This window comes from Orcinus orca, chromosome 9, assembly GCF_937001465.1.
Source record: "Orcinus orca chromosome 9, mOrcOrc1.1, whole genome shotgun sequence".
NCBI classification, from domain to species: Eukaryota; Metazoa; Chordata; class Mammalia; order Artiodactyla; family Delphinidae; genus Orcinus; species Orcinus orca.
This window is the reverse complement of record NC_064567.1, coordinates 90,309,695-90,332,162: the sequence shown is the minus strand read 5'-3', so window position 1 is coordinate 90,332,162 and position 22,468 is coordinate 90,309,695. Positions and strand designations below refer to the sequence as shown.

The 22,468-nt window shown below is 45.6% G+C and overlaps 1 protein-coding gene across 1 annotated transcript in view; it reads left to right on the top strand.

Annotated features, from left to right (window-relative positions):
- Nucleotides 1-22,468, top strand: part of NRCAM (neuronal cell adhesion molecule) — a 495,304-nt gene that overhangs the window by 320,570 nt on the left and 152,266 nt on the right. The gene's annotated exons all lie outside the window — the stretch shown is intronic.

Here is a 22,468-nt window from a genome sequence, read left to right as displayed (position 1 = left end):
GGAAAAGAGCCAGAGGGGTTGATAAAAGCCACTGGGAAGCTTCACAGTAGTTTAGATAAGAGATGATAGAGGTTGGATCCAGATCGTATCACTGGAGATGGAGCGAAGCGGGTGGATTCTAAAGATATTTAGGAAGGAAATTGACGGGCGTGATAGGTCAGATAAGGGAGGTCGAGGGAAAGGGAGAGATCAAAGATGGCACTTAGATTTCTGACTTGTCTAACCTGACGTGAGGGTCACTTAGCTGGGAACACGAAGAGAGAACCAGATCTGGGGTAAGTTATGAGTTCAGTTAATAAATGAGCAGTTTGAAAAGCCTCCGAGACATCCAACTGGATGTCACTAGTAGCAATTGGATATATGGGCTTGGTGCTCAAAAGAAACTTCTAAGGTGATGGATAGTGATTGAAGCCAAGAGGCACAGGATGAGATTGCCTAGGGAGAAAATATAGACAAGAGAGCTGAGGATTACCTCCTATTAAGAAACTCCCTTAGGGAGTGGATAGGAAGAGGCAGAGGGACCTCCAAAGGAGACCAGTAAACAGGAGCCGGAGAAGCTGGGAAGAAATAAGGAGAGTGCGTTGTCTTGGAAGCCAGTGAGCGAGACCACTTCAAGAGCAGGGAGTGGTTTACAGTGTCACTTGTTGCCGAAAAGTCAAGCAAAATGAGGATCAGAAGATGTTTGGATTTGAAGATACGGAGGTCATCTGAGACCTTAGGAAAAGCCGTTGGGTGGAGTGTAGTGACAGACTGAAGACAGCTGAGGAGTGAGTACAAGGTGAGCAAGTGGAGACAGTGAGATTTGCCATCACCCACGTGGACAACCCATCCAGCCCCGGGCTCGCTCCTTCGCGTCTGTGCCTCCATAATGATAAAATCTAAGCCTCCCGCTCTCTGCCCACAACCTCCCCTCCAACCCACTGTCCCCTTAAGCTTATTCCTTTTCTTTTTGTCCCCCTCCCCTCCCCTCCCCTGTCTCGCCCCTCCCCCTTGCCTCTCCCCACTGGGAACCACTACTTTGTGAGTCTGTCTTTATATTTAAGTAAGTTGGTTGTATTTTTTTCTCCATCCCTTTTCCAGCATGGATTTTATGGTCCATTATTTTTGAAACACTCCTGCTTTACCCCAAAGCCCTTTGCCCTGTGGAGGTATCGTGTCCCTAAGGATCAATCTACTGTCTGCTTTCTCCCGCCTGCCCCTAGGAGCTGAGAAATAGAATAGAGGTCGGTGTCATTATAAAATCATAAAATTTTCAAATGGTTCTACTCTCCGCACGGCCCTGCTTCTTTTTCTCAGGTGAACTTATATTCTCACGCTCAGCAATGGCTCTTTCAAACCTTCTCTACTCTCCTCAGACATTCAGCCCTAACCCCTCTCCCCACGCAGCCTCGCAACACATCACTCTACAAAATGACCTTATATCACAATTCACTACAGAAAGAAAAGAAAATAGAGATGGGAATTCCCTCATCTTCCTGCTAGCAAACCACAATGCCTGCTGCAATACGCCTCCCGTTAAAATAGGGGATCAGTCCTTCTACCTGCATCTGGGAACTTCTCCTCCTTTGTGGATTCTTACCTATCTTATCCCTTCTTCTGCTCAACTGGACTGTCTATTGACATTTAAACACCAAGTCTCTCCCTTCGAAAACTAACAGACAGTCAAAACCTGATTCCCCTCCCCATTCACTCCCTTCCATTATCATTTTCTCTCCTCCACCTCATGGTCAAAAAGGTTGAAAAAGTTGAACCAGTCCCAGGAAAAGTAAATGATGATCATCACAAAAGCCACTAGTTGCCAGGCAGTGTATTCTTTTTCTTTCTGTAGCCATCAAATCTCTCCAGTCTCATTCGGTGTGTCCTAGAGACACTGTCTTGCTTCAGCTGTAACTCTTTAGCAATTATCTCAGTGAATGACTCAGCAAACTTTTTTTAATCAACAAACTTTGTGCATGTGTGTATGCATGTGCACGCAGACTCAGCCTGCATATTGGACTCACCTGGGAGCTTTAAACGTCCTATGCCTGCCCACCAACCCCCATCGTGTCTCTGTTCTAATTGTCTGAGAGCTAGCTTGGCATCAGGGTTTTTCAAAGCTCCCCAGATGATTCTAATGTGCAGCCAAGACTGAAACCAGCGTGGAGAAACAACACGTTTCCACACACTTGTGTGTGCACTTAAACGTTTAATGAACAGCGTTTTGAATATATTTCTTCATACAGGTTGATCTCAAATTCTCCTGTATTCCTCCCATGAAAAACAACAATATATGTAGGGAAAATGGACCCCGCATTGTCGGTGGGATTATAAAGTGGTTCAGCCACTTTGAAAAAGTTTGGCCATTTCTTAAAATGTTACATATAAATTTACCTTACGACCCAGAAATTCCACTCCTGGTATATACGGAAAAGAAATGAAAAAATCGTCCATGCAGAGACTTGTATGCAACAGTTCACAGCATTCATCATAATAGCCAAAGAATAACCCAGACGTCCGTGAACTGATGAATGCATAAACACAATGTGGTCTATCTGTGCAATTAAGCAATAAATCCATACAATTCAATGGAATACTGTTTGGTAATTTTTTTAAGTACTAATACCTGCAACAACATAGAGGACCCTCCGTAACATTATGCTAAATTAAGAAGCCAGACACAAAAGACTTCATACTATGTGATTCCATTTACTGAAATGTCCAAAAAAGCTAAACTACAAAGAAAGAAAGTAGATTAATGTTTGTCTGGGAATGGGAACGGGGATTGCTGTAAATTGGCAGGAGGGATTTTACTGGAGTGATGGAAATGTTCTAAAACTGGATCAGTGTTGATGATGTCACAGTTTGATAAACTTACTAAAAAGTATTGAATTGTATATACTTAAAACAAGTGAATTTGTGGTAAGTTATACCTCAATAAAGCTGTTAAGATAAAGCATCCCTAGGCTTACGTGTATCTGAGAGTGATCGGGTCTGTGTATAAATGAGGCTTGTGGCGAGTACAGTACCCCCTTACAGGTCACTTCCCCTCCCTGTCCTCCTGTTTTTTTCTAGGAGACCCCACAAGATCAGTGGTTCTCAAAGTGTGGTCTCTGGAACAGCAGCGTCAGCACTACTGGATAGAAATGCAGATTCTTGACCCACCCCAAGTCTACTGAGTCAGAAGTTCTGGGGGTGGATATCAGCATCTGTGCTTTAGCAAGCACTCTGGGTGATTCTAATGCATCCTAACGTGTGGGAAATACAGCACTCAACCTACGTGCCAGCCTCTCTCCTCTCCCACCTGTAGGTATAGGAGTGATTTACCTTCTGAGATTAAAAGAAGAAACTAGGCTCTTTTCATAATAGCAAAAAACTTGAAATAACCGAAATGTCTATCATCAAGTAAAAAACAAATTCTGTTATATCATACCAAAATTCATAGCAGTGAAATACTAATCCACAATAAAGAGGAATAAACTACTGATACAGGTAACTCATTCTGCTGCAAGAAGCCAAGCAAGTTTTATTTATATGAAACCCAGAAACAGGCAAAACGAATCTACACTGATGGAAAGACTCTCAGCGGTTACCTGGGGCCAGGAGTGGGGAGGGATTTACTACAAAGGGGCTGAGGATGCTTTTAGGGATGATGGAAATGGTCTATATTTTGATTATGGTGGTGTTTACAGGGGTGTGTTTATTTGTCAGGACTCAAAACTGTATACTTAAAATGGGTATGTTTTATCGTATTGTAAAAAACTATAAAACAGAAACCTCAGACTGAACTGGGAGACCAGAAGGGGGAGCTCTCATGCCCTGGGCTGATAGCCGAGCCAAACAGGAAAGACTCCTCTTCTTTCCTGGCAACGACTCAGCCAGTGAGAAGCCAAGGCTCCTTGTTTACTCACACCCTCCCAACTCCCTCTATAAAAGCCTGCTGCTTCCCGTGCTCGGGGGTATTTGCTCATGGCTCCTCATGGTTGTGGGTACAGGAACGCAATTCTTTTCTGATCCCGAAGAAACCCATCTTTGCTGGGGAAGTAACTGATAGTCTGTTCGTTCGGGGACAACAAAATGTAAGTTATATCAATATTGCTGTTTTTCTAAATTACTTTATTTCATTTTTCTATAGTTGTATTGAGCTTTGATGTAATATAACACTGGTTTTCAAAGAAAAAAGGAACTGGGCCTAAGTGACCCCTCTCTTGGTTCTCTCTTTTTCTCTGAATGGCCTGCCCAAGGAGGCAGGGGGGAGGTGGAGGGCCTTTGCCTCTGCTCCCACCTCCATGTGGTAAATGCAGGGGTCAGGACGCAGCCTGCCTTCTAGAGTCTTCCAGAAGCCATCTCTCCCGCTCTACCCGGCCGTGGGGTGGACGGCTGTCTCGTCAGGCATCTGAGGATGCATGTCGGCTCTAATACACACCCAGACCTCGCAAGGCCTGGGAGGCAGTCCCCCTCTAATTTGCATCTCCGTGTGGCAAGGCCACTTGTGAGGCTTTTCCAAAGCCCTGGGTTGTTGACATATTCAGCTCAGTGCTTCATGGCATCCCTCTTCTCTTTTATTTTTCTCTCCCAGGCTTTTCACTACCGTCCTTCTTCCTTACTGCTGTCTCTCATATTTGCTCTCCTGGGCCTTAATAGCGTCTGTTTCCTAGCTCTCAATTCTCCATCCAAATGAGGCGGCATTGACATCTCAGAATTAATCTGTTCAAAATTTAAGTCTTGAGCTCTTGTATGCGCTAACTCTTCCCTGCCCGATGCACCCAATCTCAGTAATCAGCCTCACGTGGGCTCAATTAAGGCAAAACTCTCAGGTGTCATTGTTTTTTCTTTCCCCACCCAGCAAACCCAACAGCCAATTCACGACGTTTTTTCCAAAATGTGTGTTGAATACACGCAACCGCTCTTTATCTCTCGTCTCCCAACCATACTGCCTACCCTTCTTGCCCTCCTGCAAGCCAAACACCACACAGTAGAGCAGGGTTGGTAAACCTTTTCTGTAAAGGACCGGATAGCAAACAGCTGAGGCTTTTGAGGCCGCCAACTACTCGGCTTTGCAGGGAAATCAGCCACAGGTGTGGAAGATACTTCAGGTGGGTGTGGCTGAGTCCCAATAAAACCTTATTTACAATATAGGTGTGTTTTGTACTGGTCTCAGGTTATCAATAGCCATGTTATTGGCTAGAAATGCCCGAGGCAAGAGTTTGAGCCCTCTCGGGGACCACTTACCTGAAAGTAATTTAAGGAGTGCCTCTTTAAGGAGGTCATTAAAACGCTCCCTGAGGCCAGCTGCCTGCGGCTTTAACTTGGATGGAAGACGCGAAGAATATTAGGTTGGAGAGGCCGTTGTGGAGTCTCCTGAGAGGTAAAGCGGGTGCCCTGGTCAGAGTCAGTGATGTCTGTCCATCCAAAAGGAGCAGGAATAAACAGGAAAGGGATGACCTGTCTAGAAGAGGAATTCTGGGTACGGGTCGCCAAGGAGTCCCTTGTAAGTATTGGTGATTGTGACACCCTATCTGGAAGCCCCAGCAGAAGGGGGCATTGGGCCAAGGAAATCAGTCTGCTAGCGGGAGTGTGGTCAGTCTCGCTGGGAGTATGTCCCCGTCTGGATGGCCTCTGTTTGGTTTGGGAGCAGAAAAGGCACTTGTTTGTCCCAAGCTTGGCGGCTCCTGCTGGAGAGGGGAGTCCCCTCCCTTGAGGCACAGCTCCCCAGTGACCCAAAGTTGTGTGGCCCATTTCTCGAGTTGATAGAACAATCCAGAACCCTGAGGCGTCTGTACTGGGTGGAGCGTGGAGGGCTTAGTGCTGGGGGGTGGGGGTGGGGGGCGGGGTCTGCCGGATTGTTAACAATGGCTTCTGATATGGCGCCATTAGTGTGAGCGGAAATGATAGGAACTGGGGACTCGGCTAGTTCCTTGCATATCTGGCCCCCCAGGTGGGCTTACCTCCTGTGAGAAAACTGCCCCTTAGCCAGCAGCCAGACCAGACCACAAGGCCATTAGCAACCACCCAAGAGTCTGAAAACGTGGATCTGTGAAAGGCCCCTTGGTGTGGCCTCCCGAGGGCTGAGTTCCATCGCCTGGGCTGCGCTGGATGGTCTCCTCCACTAGCGAGGCGCCCAAGACGAGGCAGGTGGAGCCGCGTCCTCCAGCTGTATCCCGTACGATGGTGGCGCTGCTATCCCTGAAGATCACTGACTCCCCATCCATCCCAGACGGTTGTTCCCAAGGGGCTCCCCAAATAGCCGGAGCTGGGGAGGTGGGGCACTGTTACTTCCTCAGGTATCCCAGGCAAGGGGCTGAGCATGGGGGAAGCCACATCCTCCTGTAATTCGGAAAGGCCTTTGACCTCAGGTATCGCCCTCTCCTGAAGGTACCATTTCCATTTTACCAAGGAGGCATGAGTAGCCGTGCCGAGCTTCCGCTGGGTGGCATCTCAAACCCAGGACGTTATAGGAACATGGGTCTGGGGTAGTCAGGTGGGGCTTGTTAGTGCCTCCGTTTCTATAAGAGCCCGAGAGGATGCCCAAAACTGGAACTCAGGGGGAGTATTTTGGGCTGCTACTGCGCATAGGTGCTTAGTCCAAAACCGCATAGGAAGCCAGGTGGCCTCCTGTTTGGTCCAGAGACCCCAGGAGGCATAGTCAGGTGTGCTGATGACTTGACTCGGAGCGTGAGGCCAGAGGGGACTAAAGGTGAGGCTGGCTGGACTGTCCGCTGGGCCGCTTCTGAAACCCACTGGTGGGCTTCATCCCGATGGAAGGTGGCAGAATCTTGCGTGTGATTGCACATCTGGGGCAAAGCCTTAGTGGGAGAGGAGGGGTGTGTTGCTTCCAGAACATGAAAAGACCTAGTACGTGTTCTGCCTGAGTGTGAGGACGGGGGTGTGGAACGTGAGTAATTGATGTTTGACTTCGGATTTCTTCGCCCTTCGAAGACCAGATGATGCCCTGAAACTTGGCAGGTGAGGCTGGGCCTTGGGTGTTGCTTTAGCTGGTCTTTGCAAATTTGCCCACACCGCTTCCTCAGAGGGAGCCTCAGCCTAAGGTCATCAAAATGATGCCAAGACCGGCACTTTCCAACTCTACGGTGTTTCAGTCCTGGCAGCAGAGGTTATGTAGCCTTGCAGGACTGTTCAGATATCCCATTGGGAGCCTCGAAATATATATGGAGCTCCTTCCAAAGTGAAAGCAAATTGGGCCTGGGACTTTTCCATGGTAAGAACAGAACATAAGAGCTAGGTCAGTGTCCTTGAAGCGCTCTCCCTGGGACTGTTGTATGACCTCACTCAATCCTAAACTAGTAGGAATTGCCTGAGCACTGTGGTTCTGACAGTCGATGGTGAGGTTCCGTGCATTAGTGGTGGCTTAAGTACTGGCCACATGGGTATTGAAAGGGCCTGATAACTCCTGTCTCAAGCATGTCATTAATGACAGGGTGTAAGCCTTCAGTGCTCTGTGTAAGTCGGTACTGGGGACTGTACCGTCCTGACCGGAGGAGTCCCTGCCATCCGTTTGGCGAGTCCCACCAGGAGGTCAAGAACCTGGGCTTGTTCCAGGTGGCATGGTGTCACGTCGGGACATCCATGCCCACAGGAGGGGAAAAGGAGCCGGCGGGGACGGGGGAGGGCAGCCCCAGAGGAAGCCCTTTGAGGTGAACAGCCCGATCATGACATCCGAATGGGTTTGTGTACGTTTGATGGTTTAACCAGCAGTGCCGTGTAAGAGAAGGCTCCCATTTTGGGAATTTAGAGGGATTGCCTGGAATGACAGTGATTTGGGCCCTGGGGTCTAACAGGGCCCAAAAGGACTGCTTGTTTACTGTCCCAGTGGACCACCAGAGCGGTCCAGGGGGGATTGTTCCCGGAGGTGAGAAAAAGCCCAGGGAGCTGCCAGTTCCCTAGGATAGGGGCCCGAGGTGGCTGCCAGTCCTGGAGGTTAGGGAAGGGGGGAGAGCAGTCTGAGGGCAGCTGGGTGGCCAGAGGGTGGCTGGCAGAAGGGGGCTGTAGCTGGGAGAATGCCAGTTTCAGGGCGTGGAGTCGGAGGTTGGCCGTCCAGAGATTAAGTGGCCAGGAACCCCAGTTGCCGAGACTCCTAGTGGAGACTTGCCTGCACAAACGACCACCTTCCCACTCGGCTCCGGAAGCCCTGGGGAGCCACGTGAGCAAGTTTAACTCTGACCACCCGAGGACTGGAAAGGCTCTGGGGGTGTGAGGCTGGTCCTCAGCTAACCAGGGAACCCTTGACCTTTCAAATGGCTACTCTTCTCCTTTCCCCGTCTCCCAGACAGTAGAGCTGTCAGCCCAGGGAACCACTCTGCATTCCGTGGGCATTAGTAATGAAAATGACTCCCCAGACCACCAGGGCAGACCTAGATGTGTTTCCTTCAGCACAGGCATCCGTTTCCCGGCTCCGGTTTGTGGCTTTCCCTTCACACCTCTTTTCTGTCTTCTCTGGCTAAAAGGGAAGGGGAGAAAAGGTTACAATGCCCTAAAAAGAAAAGATACATTTTTAAATAATACTGCTGGATACTAAGTACAAGAAAACGCGCATGGGACAGCTTTTCACAGCACAGTGATCAAAGGGATTTTCAGAATAAGGCATCGCCGTACTGAGTGGAGATACGGGGATATCACGATGAAAATAAAATTAGCATCAACTGGGCTTCCCTGGTGGCGCAGTGGTTGAGAGTCCGCCTGCCGATGCAGGGGACACGGGTTCGTGCCCCGGTCCGGGAAGATCCCACATGCCGCGGAGCGGCTGGGCCCGTGAGCCATGGCCGCTGAGCCTGCGCGTCCGGAGCCTGTGCTCCGCAACGGGAGAGGCCACGACAGTTAGAGGCCCGCGTACCGCAAAAAAAAAAAAAAAAAACAACATCAATTGGCATCTTGATGCTTCCCGTTGACAACCAACTAGGAAGGGAGATGGGGAGGGTTACATGGGGAGAGACCACGCAGTCTTTGCAGGGGAGGGGATATGGGATTCAAGGGCTGTTGTCTCTCTCGCTCCTTCCTGCCCTGCATCTCTGTCTCCAAACTTGGAAGGGCTGAGTCCTGGTTCATGCAGTCATGGAGGTAACACTAGAAGTCCCATTTGATCCGTAATGAGTCATAGGAACACTCCCGGAGCAGGTGCGTCCGGAGACCTGCAAGAAGACCCCACTTATCCCCAGAACTGCGGGGAAATGCGGAAGCATGGCCATGCTGACACGGCTTCTGGTATGCTTCCCGGCCAAGGGTAGAAATGGAGAAGTAGGGGAGGAAGCAGTTGTATAGGTCTTAACACAGCCGAAACTCCCCAGGGTAAAATCTGAAATGAAAGGAAATGTCAGGTATAGACGTGATCGTACAATCTGTTATGGACTGAAGGTGTCGCCCCGAAACTATTTTGTTAAAGCCCCAAACCCACATTAGGATACGGAGAGAACACAACCACTTAAAGGCGGGAAGCAGCGTCTCGCCAGGAACGGTGTTGGCTGGCACCTTAACTGGGACTTCCAGCCTCCAGAACTGTGAAAAATCAGTTTCTGTTGTTTAAGCCACCCATTCTAGGGTATTTTGTTACGGCAGGCTGAACAGACGAAGACGTAATCCTTTGTGAATTACTTTATATTTTTTCACGTTCTGTCCCCCAAATGCAAACATTCTTTGTGATGTTTTTCTACTTTATATATGAGCATTTAATCCTCTTTAGTTAGCAAGAATTTGTTGCGTTGGAGTGAGGTTGGAGAAGAAAAGTAACCCGCCTTTAGTGCCTTTGAAATGCCAGGTGCTCTAGGAAGCAGTGTCCATTCCTACTGAATATTCATCAATCCTGTGAGGTAGCACCGCTTTTCTTTCCAGAGATCACACATCCATACAAGAGACCTAGCACGTGAACTCAAATGTATCTGACTCCAAAATACTAGCTCTGTCCGCCTTTGAATTATTTCTCTTTAAACCCAAACTACATTCAATAAAACTCTGATGTTCCAAATGGGAGGAGAATAGTCCAAAAACAAACGTCTGTTCAGTTGTGGAAAACTAATATTTAAAAATATAAGGAGAGCTTGTTGTTTTTTTTTTTTTTTTTTTTTTTTTACAAAGTCAGTAGGCGCTCGGTCCAAAGGCTGTGAAAGGGAAGGACGTGATGTCTGGGTACCCAGGCTTGAACCCACATTCATGTAAGAACAGAGACCCACATGTTACTCTTTTCTAATTTTAGCACATAGAGCACAACCTCAGGACAGCCGGTTTTTAAGAACCGTCAGGCTCCGCTGGTTGTGAAGCTGCCAGATACTCCAAGGCAGAACCAAAGCTGCCTCGATTTTCCCCACGCTTATAAGTGCTTCATAAAGTCCTTTAAACACTGTGGTGACTTGTTCGAGGTTGTCGGCTGTGTCGTGGTTATTATTTCCACAGAGGTGGGAAGGACACAGTGAGAATACGAAGGTCATGCTAACTGCTTACCAGCTCTGCTCTGGGGAGTAAGTTCATGGGCAGATGATGATTTGGTGGTCTCAGCTCTCTGCTCAGCCAGGCTTAGTCCTACCTCTGTCTTGAGTGAGCGAAGGGAGGAAGAAGAGAGCAAACTTGGAGGTCTGGATGTGCTGCTCTGCATCTCGTTACTCCAAAGAAGAATGGATCCTTCCATCGAGCAGTTTTTACATCTGGGGGTGCATGGCCAATATCCAGTGTTGCAGGAGAGCCAGAGGAGTGTAAACAATAGTCTGTACTCATGGCACCTTCAGAGCAATTAGAGAAGTTGAGTGACCTCATGTCCAACGATTAGGGATCTAGGACCAGGCCCTGTAGTGGTATATAAGCTATAATTATCGATACAAAGACAGATGTCACCGTGGGCTGAGGAAGAGGAGAGGACCTTGAAAGATGAATGGAAAGGATAAGGATGGAAAGAGAATAATAATAATGGCCCCCGAAGAGGTCCATATCCTAATCCCTGAAACTGGTGAATGTGTCACGTTACATGGTAAAAATGACTTTGCAAATGTGATTCAGTTGAGTATCTTGAGATAATTCTGGATTATCTGGGTGAGCCCAATGTAATTCTTGGTCCTTACAGAGGGAGGCAGGAGGGTCAGAGTGAGGAGTAGGAGATGTGACAATGGAAGCACAAGATTCGAGTGACGCAAGGGGCCACCGGCAGCGAGCCACCTCTAGAAGCTGAACTCAAGGAAATGGATTTTCCCCACTGAACCACAAGGAGGAACCAGACAGGCTGACCCCTTGACTTGGGCCCAATTAGACTAATTCTGAATTTCTGACCTCCAAAACGTAAAATTGGAAGTTGTGGGGGTTTTTTAAGCCACTAAGTTTGTGGTGATTTGTTACAGCAGCAACTGGAAACTAATACAGGGGGGCATTCAATCTGGAAAAGCAGCAAGATCAACAAACCCAGAAGACAGTGACTTCTAGGTGATCATAACCCCAGCCCCAACATTGGGGTGAGGGAGAAGTAGTATGCAAAGCGTGATGCCAGGATGTATTTGTTAAGGTTGCCATAACAAGGGACCACAAACAGGGCAGCGTAAACAACAGAAGTGTATTGACTCACAGTTCTGAGAGGTAGAGACCCTAGAAGAGATAGAGGTCCAAGATCAAGGTGTAGGCAAGATGATGCTTCCTTCGAAAGCAGTAGAGAAGGATCCACTCCAGGCCTCTCTCCCAACTTCTGGTAGTTCCTTGGCTTGTGGCAATGTAACTCCAGTTTTCTCCCTTTGTGCATGCTTCTGTATGTCGAAATTTCTCGTTTTTATAAGGACACCAGTCATATTGGATTAGGGGCCTGCCCTACTCCAGCATGACCTCATCTTAACTAATTATATCTGCAATGACACTGTTCCAAATAAGGCCACATTCTGATGTACTGGGGGCTAGAACTTCAAAAATGGATTTGGGGGAAGAGAGAGGACACAATTCAACCCATAACACGATAAATAGGAATTGAATCCTGTCAGTGTCAACGCCTCCTGTAGCTTCCACAATATGCTTAGATGGATGAGAGTTGCAAAGGGAAAAGAAAATCACTGGCTTCTAGAAACACATTTGTGCCATGGCTTGTAGTAGCCTAAGGTGGCATCGAACTCCTCATGGTTTCAGAATTTTTAGGTCCTCCGAGAGATGACAAATCCTGTCACAGGACAAGGTGAGAAATCCATGCCAGAAGCTGAGAAAGGGAATCGGCTGATTGAAGAAGGAATTTATGCCAGTGTTGGGGGCACTTGCAACCGTGCAGTGCTTAACTCCTTCAAAGTACCTAGAGTTTCCTGCAACTCTCATTCCTAACCATATTTTCATTGACCCCTGGGCTCTTATCACCAATGGTGCCTTCTGAAAGTGAAAGTTCAGAGGAGTAGAAAGAGTCGCCAAGATAAAAACAAGATTGGACTCTGTGAAGTGTTTAACTCAAACACACTGAGTGACACAGGATGTCCCAGGAGTTTGGGGAAAGCTCCTTGATGGGGCAAGGGGAAGGCAGAAAAACCAACCAATGAATGGAGATGGAAAGACAAGCTGGAGAGGCCTGAAACCCATGGATAAGGACATAAGTGGCAAACGATGAGAAGGGTATTCCCAGAAATTGTGCAACCTGCCCAGATTGGGATGTCGGTTAAAGCTGGTCAGTCCTCCAAAGACTTTTTAAGCCTGTGCTCTCATCTGACACATCCCACATTCAGAGTTCAGTCGCTGTGTTTGGCCATGACAGGCTGGTCTTCACTCTTTCTACCTTCCTTGCTATGTCATTTCATTTCAGGGGGGGATTAAAATAAATGGTTTCTGTCATTTTATATTTTTAAAATTTTTATTGAGATATAGTTAATTTACAGTACTGTTTCAGGTAGACAGCAAAGTGATTCAGTATGTATATATATGTACTGTTTCATTATAGTTTATTACAAGATATTGAGTAGAGTTCCCTGTGCTATACAGTAGGTCCTTGTTGGTGATGTATTTTACATATACTAGTGTGTATATTTGAATCCCAAACTCCTAATTTATCCCTCCCTCCCTCATTTTATTTTAAAAATATTTTGGTTCTTATTGTTCCTTCAACAACCCCCCAAAAATAAAAGCACGTTGATAATTAAATACTCAGAGTTCTCTGATATTCAAATACACTTGTTATCCAGTCCATGTCATCAAGGGGTTTGCAGGTGAGGAATGACAGCGAGAGAGACTCACTTATCACAACACAGATGACAGCAGCTACAGGAGACACACGTACAGGTGTTACATGCACCCAGCGGGGCAGCCCAGCCCAGACTGGAGAGTTAGCATGTGTTCTGGAGGAGATGCTGAGACATTCATGGCATCGAGTAGATCATGGGTGTCTTAGTCCATTCAGGCTGCTATCACAGAGTACCAGAGACTGGGTGGCTTACAGAGAACAGAAATTTATTTTTCATAATTCTGGAGGCTGGAAGTTCAAGATCAGAGTGCCAGCGTGATTGGGTTCTGGTGAAAACCCTCCTCCCAGTTCCACACTGCTGACTTCCTGCCATGTCCTCACCTGATAGAAGGGGCAAGGGATCTCTGTGGGGTCTCTCTTACAAAGGCACTAATACCATTGACAAGGGCTCCACTCTCACGAGCACCTCCCAAAGGCCCCACCTCCTAATACCATCATCTTTGGGCTTAGGATATACACATAAGAATTTCGGGGGAACCCATTGTAACCATAACAATGAGTGACAAACTTTTTCCGAAAAGAGCCGGGTAGTAAATATTTTTGGCTTTGCAGGTGGTATGTTCTCTTCCACAACTCTTCAACTCTGTCATTGTAGACACTGAAGCTGTAGATGGTATCAACTATCGTCAACATGGCTGTTTCAACTAGACTGTATTTAGTTTCAACTAAACTGTATTTATGAACACTAAAATATGTATTTCATATCGTTGTCATGTGCCACAAAATATTATTTTTATTTTTTAACCTTAAAATGTAAAAGCCAGGGCTTCCCTGGTGGCGCAGTGGTTGAGAGTCCGCCTGCCGATGCAGGGGACACGGGTTCATGCCCCAGTCCAGGAAGATCCCACATGCCGCGGAGCGGCTGGGCCCGTGAGCCATGGCCACTGAGCCTGCGCGTCCGGAGCCTGTGCTCCGCAACGGGAGAGGCCACAACAGTGAGAGGCCTGCGTACCACAAAAAAAAAAAAAAAAAGGCAGTCTTTTTTTAAGATCTACTGAAATTATCACTTTTTTTTAATTGAAGTATAGTTGATTTACAATGTGCAAATTGCTGCTATACAACAAAATGACTCAGTTATACACATATATACATTCTTTTTTATATTCTTTTCCGTTCTGGTTTATTCCAGGAGATTGGATATAGTTCCCTGTGCTATACAGTAGGACCTTGTTCTTTATCCATCCTAAATGTAATAGTTTGCGTCTACTAACCCCAAACTCCCAGTCCATCCCTTTCCCTCCCCCCTCCCTTGGCACCCACAAGTCTGATCTCTATGTCAGTGAGTCTGTTTCTGTTTTGTAGCTAGGTTCATTTGTGCCATATTTAGATTTCACATATAAGTGATATATGGTATTTGTCTTTCTCTTTCTGACTTACTTCACTTAGTATGATAATTTCTAGGTCCATCTGTGTTGCTGCAAATGGCATTACTTCGTTCTTTTTAATGGCTGAGTAATATTCCATTGTATATATGTACCACATCTTCTTTATCCATTCATCTGTCGATGGACATTTAGGTTGTTTCTGTGTCTTGGCTATTGTGAATAGTGCTGCTATGAACACAGGGGTGCATGTATCTTTTTGAGTTATAGTTTTGTCTGGATATATGCCCAGGAGTGGGATTGCTGGATCATTTGGTAATTCTTTTAGTTTTTTAAGGAACCTCCATACTGTTTTTCATAGTGGCTGCACCAACTTACATTCCCACCAACAGGGTGGGAGGGTTCCCTTTTCTCTGCACCCTCTCCAGCATTTGTTATTTGTAGAGTTTTTAATGATGGCCATTCTGACCAGTGGGAGGTGGTACTTCATTTTAAGTTTGATTTGCATTTCTCTGATAATTAGTGATGTTTAGCATTTTTTCACATGCCTACTGGCCATCTGTATGTCTTCTTTGGAGAAATGTCTATTTGGGTTTTCTGCCCACTTTTCAACTGGGTTGTCTGTTTTTTTGTTGTTGAGTTGTATGAGCTGTTTGTATATGCTGGAGATTAAGCACTTGTGGGTAGCATCATTTGCAAATATTCTCCCATCCTGTAGGTTGTCTTTTCATTGTTTTTTTATGGCTTCCTTTGCTGTTCAAATGCTTATAATTTTGATTAGGTCCCATTTGTTTATTTTTGCTTTTATTTCTCTTGCCTTGGGAGACAGACCTAAGAAAACATTTGTACGATTTATGTCAAAGAATGTTTTGCTTATGCTCTGTTCTAGGAGTTTTATGGTGTTGTGTCTTATGTTTACATCTTTAAGCCATTTTGAGTTTATTTTTTTGTATGGTGAGAGTGTGTTCTAACTTTATTGAATTACATGCAGCTGTCCAACTTTCTCAGCACGACTTGATGAAGAGACTTTTTCGCATTGTATTTTCTTGCTTCCTTTGTCGAAGTTTAATTGACCATAGGTGTGTGGGTTTATTTCTGGGCTATTTATTCTGTTCCATTGATCTGTAAGTCTGTTTTTGTACCAATACTACACTGCTTTGATTACTGTAGCTTTGTAGTATTTTTTTAAAGCTAATCTGATTTTTTTTTTAATTTAATTTTTTTTGGCTGCATTGGGTCTTCGTTGTTGCATGCAGGCTTTCTCTAGTTGTGAGTGGGGGCTACTCTTCGTTGTGGTGCATGGGCTTTTCATTGCAGTGGTATCTCTTATTGTGGAGCACAGGCTCTAGGCATGTAGGCTTCAGTAGTTATGGCATGTGGGTTCAGTAGTTGTGGCTCACAGGCTCTAGAGCGCAGCAGCCTCAGTAGCTGTGGTGCATGGGATTAGTTGCTCCATGGCATGTGAGATCTCCCGGACCAGGGCTCAAACCCATGTCCGCTGCATTGGCAGGTGGACTCTTAACCACTGTGCCACCAGGGAAGTCCAGCTTTGTAGTATGGTCTAAAGTCAGGGAGGGTTACGCTTCCTGCTTTGTTTTTTTCCCTCAGGATTGCTTTGGCGATTTGGGGTCTTTTATGGTTCCATATAAATTTTTGAATTCTAGTTCTGTGAAAAACGTCATGGGTAATTTGATAAGGATTACATTAAATCTACAGATTGTTTTGTGTAGTACTGCCATTTTAACAATATCCTTCCAATCCAAGAGCATGGGCTATCTTTCCATTTCTTTGAATCTTCTCTAATTTTCCTTATTAATGATTTATAGTTCTCGGCATATAAGTGTTTCATCCCTTGGTCAGGTTTATTTCTAGGGTTTTTTTTTTTTACATTCCCTTTCTGATATTTCATTGTTTGTGTAAAGAAATTGAACTGATTTCTGAATGTTAACCTTGTCTCCTGCTACTTTGCTGAATTTATTTATCAGATCTAGTAGTTTTTGTGTGGAGTCCTTAGGGTTTTCTATATATAGTATCATGTCATCTGCATATAGGGACAATTTTACCTCTCCCCTTCCAATTTGGATACCTTTTATTTCTTGCCTGATTCTTGCCAGCACCCCTGCGGACCAGCATCTCAGGCTGGGGAGTGCTGGGCGGTGACACTGACCGCCTGTGCAGGTCTGTCTCTGCTTTGCCCTCTGCAAACAGGTTGCTGTGCTCTCCTCCCAGGCTCTGAAGCTCCCCCTCTGTCCCAGCTGATCTTCCCACCAGTGAGGGGACTTCCCAGGGTGCTGAAACCTTTCCTCTTTGACAGCTCCCTCCCAGGGGCACAAGTCCCATCCCAATTCCTTTCTCTCTCTCTCTCTCTTTTTTTTCCCCCTTGTCCTACCCAGTTACATGGAGATTTTGTTGCCCTTTTGGAAGTCTGAGGTCTTGTGCCAGCATTCATTAGATGCTGTATGAGAATCCTTCCACGTGTAGATGTATTTTTGATGTATTTGTGGGAGAAGGTGAGCTCCATGTCCTACTCCTTCACCATCTTGATCCAATCCCCTGTAAAAGCCAGTCTTAACTTGTAGGTCATCACAAACGCAGGTGGCAGGACAGACTGGGTCTGTGGCTTGGAGATTGCAGACCCCTGAGCTAGATGAAGAAGTGGGAAAAGCATACGAGAAGAGGAAATAGCTCATGAGAAGGCATAGGCACATTCAGAAACTACAAGTAGTTGTTAATGATTAATTTTCTAAAAAGGTAAAATGATGACTCTCATACAAACATGTGCCAAAGATTTTAATTAATGAGGGAACCAGTAAATTTTATTACTAGTTCAAAGAGAATTTTTTCAAAAACACATGTATATAAGCCATCAGAAATGCTGAAATCAATTGGTCAATATCTATAAGGCATCTTACCAGTTGCATCTCCTTAGGACACATTTTGCAACTCTATAGACAAGAATTATTTGCATTACTATCAGTAGTACTCTAAGACCTACAGAGTCATAAAGTAGCTCAAAGACATAGATAACCAGGAAGGATGCACTACATGGGAACACTAGTAATTTTTTTCTCATTTCAAAGATTTTCAGTTTTTCCTGGCACAGTTCGGTGTGATTGGAGGGAAGGGCTCTAAGAGGATTGGTTCTGTCCCTCGTGACCCATGACTGTCCCCAACATCCTGGTCTTTATTACTATTTCTTCCTCTGCTTCCTTGTTATATCAGTTCATTTCAGGGGAATCAAAGGAAATGTTGGTATCTTTGTAACCATGGGCAAGTTACTTCTTTGTGCCTCAGTTTCCTCATGTGAAAAATGAGGATAACTTAGTACCTACTGCACAGGGTGGATATGGGAATTCAATAACTTAGTATGCTTTATTCTCCTACTTCCACTGCTGTGGATTCACTGAAACCCTAAAGTGTGCTAGAGTGACACTGTGCCACAAAGCCAGCACACCAAGGAATGAAATAAAAGAAGCATGGCCATCCACCAGGGCTGTTAGTGTAGAGAGGATGGAGGATGACTGTGGACCGGCGCGTGGCTTTAGCGGAGTCATTTTACACTGTAGATCTTAGTTTCCTCATCTTGAGGGCAAAGAGTTAGGACTGTAATGATCTATGACTCTGTGTTAACCATTTTTGCATAGAAATGACACAGCTTTTACACATTTATCAGCAACTTAAAACTTGGTACATTTTAACCCTTTCCTATAAGTACAGAAATGCATTTAAAAAATTCTGATAGGAAGTATAAACGTTCATGCCTGGCTCACTCTTAAATGCCCGGTGAGCTCCATCTACCTTAGTCTGGTAACTAGAACATTCCAAGGCAGGTTCTGAGGTGGGAGGTGCCAGGATTACTTCAGGCCCAGGTCACTGTAGACTGCATGCATTTTCCCTTCTTCCTCTATAAGGAGAGGAACTGGGAAAGTTGGTTATAAAAGAAACCAAAGGATAAATTTGCCAGGGCTCTCCCCAGGTGCCAATGGGCTCTGCCTGGGATGACTGACTCTGAGGTAACACGGGGCGGTTGACGTCAGTCCTGTCAGCGAGGGTTTGGCAGCTTCCTCTCTGCCTGAAGACTGTAGGCAGGCGCATCTGTCCTTTCAGAGTTCCAGCAGCCTGTGTCAGCTCTAGGGCACATAGTGATCTTAGCTTCATTGGGGTTCACAGAAACTTCTGAAAGGCTGATTAGCCGTCTCAGTGTCTCCTGAGACTTTGTAATCGTCCACACATCCCGTCTCAGGACTTGCAAGCCTTCTTGTGCCCAGTGAAGACTCCTGAGCCCTCGAGAAATCCCCTGGAGTCTGGGCAAGTCTCAGTAAGTGCTGCCTCCTCAGCCCTGCGGTGAGGTGGGTCACCAAGGAGCAAAGGCAGGCCAAGCCACCGCCGGACGACGAGGCCCATCAGGTGTTCCTGGCTGAGATGAGGCTGCATCAGGGAGTTTCCTCCCAAGCTGCCTTCCAAGGAAATACCCTGTCCCAGGGGTATGAAACGTCCGCTTTCCCACATTTGAGTACAACTGAATGCATTGAACTGTGTGCCTAAAACAAGTGGGTTTTATGGTATGTAAGTTATACCTAACGGAATTTGCCTGCTTTGGAGGTCTTGCAACGTAGAGCAATAGAGCTATAGGATCCCACACTGTTGCGTGTGGCACTTGCTCCTGCCCTGCAGCCCGCCCGCCCTCTGCTTCTGGGAGATGACAGAGCCAGAACGAGAGTGAGGGGGCGGGGCGCTTCCCTGGTGGCGCAGTGGTTGAGAGTCCTCCTGCCGATGCAGGGGACACGGGTTCGTGCCCCGGTCCGGGAAGTTCCCACATGCCGCGGAGTGGCTGGGCCCGTGAGCCGTGGCCGCTGAGCCTGCGCGTCCGGAGCCTGTGTTCCGCAACGGGAGAGGCCACGACAGTGAGAGGCCAGCGTATCGCAAAAAAAAAAAAAAGGGGAGAAATCTGGAAGGATCTTCACCGAAAGGTTGTGGGCTTCCAGGAGATTTTTATTTTCATCTTCCTACTTCTTTATATTATCTGATGTGGGGTAAATGAGCATATATTATATTTCAGGAAAAGCAATAAAGCTGTTTTCTTTGTGGAAAAGAAAATGAGAGAAGCCAAGACCTTTGATTAAGAAGAGCTATACTGAGAGGCTGCTTCTGATTACCTGATAGACTGACCTTTTTGTCCCATGGGCAAGTTATTTTTTGGAAAATACCTTCTGTCTGGCAACACTCTAACCCTAACCTTAATCCTAAAAGGTAAATAGTTGCCACTCTGAAGGCGGATATTCTAAGAACGTGGCGTCAATTTACAGGAAAACAGCCCACAGTCACCTATGCATGGTTATTTGAAGGTAAATTTATGAAATGTAAACAGTGCTGTCACTTCAATTTTCATTCTAAAACTGGAGATACGCGTATCAGGCGACAACCTTCAAGATACAGTAAAATCACCCGAGAATGAAGCAAACCTTTTAAATTTACATATTTCAAAAGCAAACACTTTTTATGGAATACCGATGTTTGGAATAACTTTTAAATATACACCAATATTTAGTGTCTAGGGTTTCATATTTTGTACAAAAATTTAAAAGACTAAAGGGAAAAAATAGTATTCGATTAATAAAACAGATCACATACCGATCAAATGAGCAAACTGAAAAGTCCTTTTATTTCACTCAAACCCCCTGTGGAAGTTTCTACCTAAAAATCAAATGCTACTCTCTAGTCTCCTACCCCCTGGTGCTTTGTGGGAGTTGTTGGTTTGTAAAAAGAAATGAAACAAGTTAGTTCAGTGGATACTGACTTCAAGTTTCCTCTGTGTTCAGTCCTGAAATGGAAAAGATGTAATTTCAGTGTTTGGAGTTTTCTTTCCAGTATTTCAGAAGTCAACACGTGCATCTGGCCTGTTTTAGGGAACAAAATTAAAAACAACAATGGCATCAACTTAAAATATAGCAATAAACAAAAACACACAAATAACAAGAACCTTTGAAAAACATTTCTGAAAGAGCTTAAAGATCTACAGAAGTATTTGAGGAACGTTTGTTGAATCTATTCTCTAATCTGTCACTGTTGTAGAAAAAATGAACATCTAGTTTTGGTTTAGTTCACAACCATTATTCTCCCATGAGGATATTCTCCATGAGCTTGTAGGAATCCCAGATATGTTCTTTCAACAAACCAACAAACTTACCCACTGAAACTGCATAGGATGTTTGAAATGGATAATGTAAGATACTGACAGGTGAGTGAAATTTAAGATCTGCCTTAGTTTCATTCCTATCCTATAAATCGTCTTTGGAGGACAATGGAATTCCAAACCACATGGAGTCCCAAACCCCTTAAATCTACAGTTCCTGCACTGGTTATATTTGGTGAATCACAAGGCAAACAGAAGATGTGTGAGACATTTAAGATGACACTGAGTCAGCTGGGACTTGACAGAGTATTGAGAACTAAGAAGAAAATATTCCACTTTGTCCCCCTGGAAGTAGGTTGAGGGTCTCCTGTTTCTATGAAACAAGCTCCTCTAGTTAAGCACGTTTTATAGGTGATAAACGTCAAGCCACCTGAAAATGATTACTGAAACATGAACCAGAAAAAAATGAATAAGTAAAACGGAAAAAAAAATCCCTGCATTATCCTGGCAATTAAAATTGGCTTTAGGGGAAACGAGAAGAGAAAATGAGAAGGTCTAAGAGAAGAAAACAAAGAAGGTCTAAGAGATGGAGGGGAAAAAAAAAAACTACATTTTGTGAAGAAAGGCGAGACAGTGACTGACAAGGGAAATAACAGTTGGCTTAAATTACCACAGGGCCTTATTAGGACATGTAGGAGAATTTTCCAGCTGTTGTAAATTAGTGACACTAAAGAAAATTGTCCCTCTTGTCTTGAATGCTTTACTCCCTGGAAATTCCGTTTGATTACTTTCCAGGTCCATTCACTCTGGTAACTTAGGCCTGATGAAAGCCAACCCAAAGCAGGCCAAATCACGTGACCCCCAATTTTTTTTTAGTAAATTGATTTATTATTTATTTTTGGCTGCACTGGGTGTTTGCTGCACGCGGGCTTTCTCTAGTTGTGAGTGGGGGCTACTCTTCATTGCGGTGCACAGGCTTCTCACTTTGGTGGCTTCTCGTTGCGGAGCAGGGCTCTAGGCGCACAGGCTTCAGTAGTTGTAGCATGCAGGCTCAGTTGTGGCGCACGGGCTTAGTTGCTCCGCAGCATGTGGGATCTTCCCAGACCAGGGCTCGAATCCGTGTCCCCTGCGTTGGCAGGCGGATTCTTAATCACTGCAACACCAGGCAAGTCCCACTCCCCAAATTTTAAAATCTAAGTTCCAAACCTAAATTTAGCAATTGAGATTTTTCTGATACATATTTCTCCATATGATTTTTTTTGGTGGTTTCTGCAATTTAATATCAGTCCATTCAAAAATAAAATGCCTACTGTGTGCACTGCACTAAGCTTGGCGTGTGGGAATACAGTGTGATATATGTTATATCCTTGGCCAAAGACCTCGTGGGGTAGAAGATCATGGCCAGGTGAATTCATCACAGAAGGGTAGATGACAAGCTGTCTTAGTTACAAAAACTGGCCAAGAGAGCAGCTTCTTAAGGAGAATCAGTTCATTCCAGGACTAGAGAATGGGGGAGAGGAATAGGCCAGATTCGTCCAAATTCTGCTGATGGTCAGCTCAGTGGAGATTAGGCAAGACCCAGCAGTGGAGAATACATGAGAGTTAAAATATTGAAGATCTGGCGACTTCCCTTGTGGTACAGTGGTTAAGAATCCTCCTGCCAATATGCAGGGGACATGGGTTCGATCCCTGGTCTGGGAAGATCCCACATGCCGCAGAGCAACTAAGCCTGTGCGCCACAACTACTGAGCCTGCGCTCTAGAGCCAGCGAGCCACAACTACTGAAGCCTATGTGCCTAGAGCCCGTGCTCCGCAATAAGAGAAGCCACTGCAATGAGAAACCACACC